Source organism: Suncus etruscus, chromosome 11 (genome assembly GCF_024139225.1).
Source record: "Suncus etruscus isolate mSunEtr1 chromosome 11, mSunEtr1.pri.cur, whole genome shotgun sequence".
Classification (NCBI taxonomy): domain Eukaryota; kingdom Metazoa; phylum Chordata; class Mammalia; order Eulipotyphla; family Soricidae; genus Suncus; species Suncus etruscus.
The window spans coordinates 88220356-88223475 of record NC_064858.1 but is presented as its reverse complement, the minus strand read 5'-3'; the positions used below and the strand labels follow the sequence as shown (position 1 = coordinate 88223475).

Sequence of the window (3120 nt, the reverse complement as noted above, 5' to 3'; positions counted from 1 at the left end):
AGACTAATTTATCCAACTTGTTTCTCCAAGCTTTCCAAATGGCTTGTCTTCCAAAGACCACTAGGAAACAAAGACGACTACATCACGTAGCAGTAATTTTCAGTGAAGATAATATGAAAGAGGCTTGGACAGCTTCTAATTTCTAATACCCCAGTAGTCCCACGAACTTAAAAAAATAAAAATATCCCTGGGGCAGATCTTATCTTTCAAAGTTTCTAGGCTGCATCTATACCATTTTACTGTTTAGCAGCAAGAATCCATTAAATTGTACTATGATATCCTGAAGAAAAAAGGCAAGGCACCTGCAAAACAATTTAATTTTTCTTGGAGAGCAGATTACTCATGCATGCACAGCAGCCAGAGTCCAGGTTAATTTATTGTCTCAAAGATCCATGAAATTGTTTTTAGGCTCAAAGGGGAAAAGGAGAAATGAGGGAATAATTTTGGCTACCATGTTTGCTTTCTCTTATGGTATTTCAGGTCCTTTCTCTTTCAGAACTCCAGGAATAGTTGTAATTTTGAGACAATTTGGCTTAAAGGACTGCACACTGGCCTGTTGGGAGTTAATCTTGAGTTTACTTCTGACTGGTAGACTGATCTGCATCAAGTTACCCCTTTGTATTTTCAATTTTCTTACCCACAAAAATCAGGAATAACTCTATTTTCTTTCCCATCTCACAATGGATTTGGTGATTGAGTAATTAATGTGCGTAAAGTTCACTGAAGCCAGAAATAACTATATAAATGCTCAGAAGCATTATTATAACAAATACAAACTTCTTGTCTGGTAAATTTCCTGCTACAACAGACAAAAAGAGGAATTGAAATGGATTTGTAGAATGGGTGTGGCAGCATTTTTGAGTCAGCTGTACCATGATTACTTCAGACTGTTTACTCCAAATTTCAAGTGTGATTTTTTTCCCCACCCAAAGACAAGAATGGTTTAAATTAAATGACATATTTTATGCTGTGACAATGAGAAAGATCTATCATCACTTCCTAGTTCCCTTTCCTTCTGCCATTCCCAGTTTTATAATTAATCAAAATTTATCCCAAATTCATATACTGAGTATGTATGTGTAAAAAAAAATAGAAAATCTTTATTTAATTAAATTCACTTCTTTGTACAGTTGTGTATTGCGACGTTTTTCCCTAATATTGACAAAATTAAAAAAGTCATAATCCTACTTTATAGGAGGTCACCACCTTAGGGAAATGAACCCATGTTTAGATAGCAGGCAGGAAAGGTGAAGTGATTCTTGCTATCTGTATGCAAAAGTTTACTGAGAACAAACATTTTTTTAATATAATTTTTATTTTGACCAAAGTGGATTACAAATCTTTGACAGTAATATTTTAGGTATATAGTGACATTGAATCAGGGACATTCCCACCACCAGTGTTATCCTCCCTCCACTTCTGTTCCCATCATGCATCCCATATCCCCCCCTTTTGACCTCTGGGCTGCTAGTATATGTGCTCCCCTCTGCGTCTAGCTTGTTGTAGATTGGGTTTCAATTCTGTTGTTGTTGGCTTTGGATTTGGTGTTTAAGTATAATCATTTTTTTATTTTTACTCAATGTTCATACACCTGTTTGGTCTTGGTACTCTCCATTATTTCCCCCTCAATTTGTGAGGCAGAACAAGATATTTCAAGTTGTGTGGTTCTGTTTGGAGGGAAGAAATAAAGAGATGGGGGTAAAAATCAAACAAGAAAGAATCCGGAGGAGTCCTTCTAGGGGCTATAAATATCAATTTTAGAGAAGAAAGGGAAATATAAAGCAAAACATAAAAAAACTTACCAAAAAAATCAAACAAAAGGACCCGAAAAGCACCACAGCAATAAAGACAACAACCAAAAAATAACCACAATCCTGAAATAAAAATAAAACAAAGCACACAAAAAAGAAAACAACAACAAAATAACAAAATTAATTTGTATTTCATAGGCACAGTAAATATTGGGAAGATTAGAAAGGGAATTCCGTTAGCCTAAGAGATAAAGGATTTCTCCACCCTTAAAGCATACTGTCATAGGAATAACTATAAGCTCCGTACATGCTCTTTTTCTCTTCCCTAGGACCTTTTGTGCTGTCTGGAAACTTTCTGCTCAGTCATGGATAAAATCAGGCCTCAGTAACTAGAGATCTCGGTATTTGCACAGGTCATAGGATGAAGACTAGAGTAAAGTCTTTCTTTGCATTTCTAGAAGTTCTGTTCAACACTGTAATTTTAATCAGTCCTGGTTTTTGCACCACTACTAGTATGAAGCCTAGGATAGAGTCAGTCTTTCATTAAGTTTCCAGAAGTTCTGCCCAATTGCAGTTGCTGAGAGCAAACTTTATAAACATGGATCAAACCATGCTATTGTTTAAAACACTATTTCTTCTCATTAAATATGAATATTCATATGATTTAAATAGACTATATAATCTAGCTATTGACTAGCCTCTCACTTCATCACTACTTTCACCTTCTCACTTCACACAAGTTGTTGGTGGTTTTTGTCACTCTGTTCCAGTCGACTAAATCCATTGAGTTCCCCATCACTTAAATTTCCCTTTGCCTATACTTATCTGGCATGGGCGATTCCATGATCAAGAAGGTGGATTCCCCAGGGTGAGGCTTGCCCATTGCACTCCAGGCATGCTGACCCCTGCGATTTCCCCAAATGTGGGAAATTCGACTGCATAATTTATGGTAGTGGGGGACTGCATGCACTCTCTCCCCTTAAAAAGAAAATTTCCCTTTGCCTAATGTTCAGTGTTTCCCATTTCATTTCATATGGTCCATGCTCTTGGAATTTTTCTGAGACTAAGATGTGAGTGATAAATTTATAGTATTTTAGTTATAATTAGTTGCACAATATTCAATTTGTTTTTGTCATGTAGTTTACATTTTATGTTCAGGGATACTCACATATGTCACCGATACAGAACCAATATGGTAGGTAGCAAAATAGTGAGTGAATGCATTAATAAATGAATAAGTGAATGATTTTTTTTTACAGTTTTTCCCCAGGGTTGTTAAATGTCTAGCTTAGCTACAAAAATGTCAGACCCTTCTCATTTCATTTTTTTCTGGACTATTTTTCATCTTGGCTAAATAATACTTAAAGTA

The 3120-nt window shown here is 35.7% G+C and overlaps 1 non-coding gene across 1 annotated transcript; it reads left to right on the top strand.

Annotated features, from left to right (window-relative positions):
• The first annotated feature begins 2568 nt into the window (after positions 1-2568).
• Positions 2569-2732, top strand: LOC126023773 (U1 spliceosomal RNA). The gene has a single exon (XR_007500836.1). It is a non-coding gene; the product is annotated as a U1 spliceosomal RNA (small nuclear RNA).
• The last annotated feature ends 388 nt before the right edge of the window (positions 2733-3120 follow it).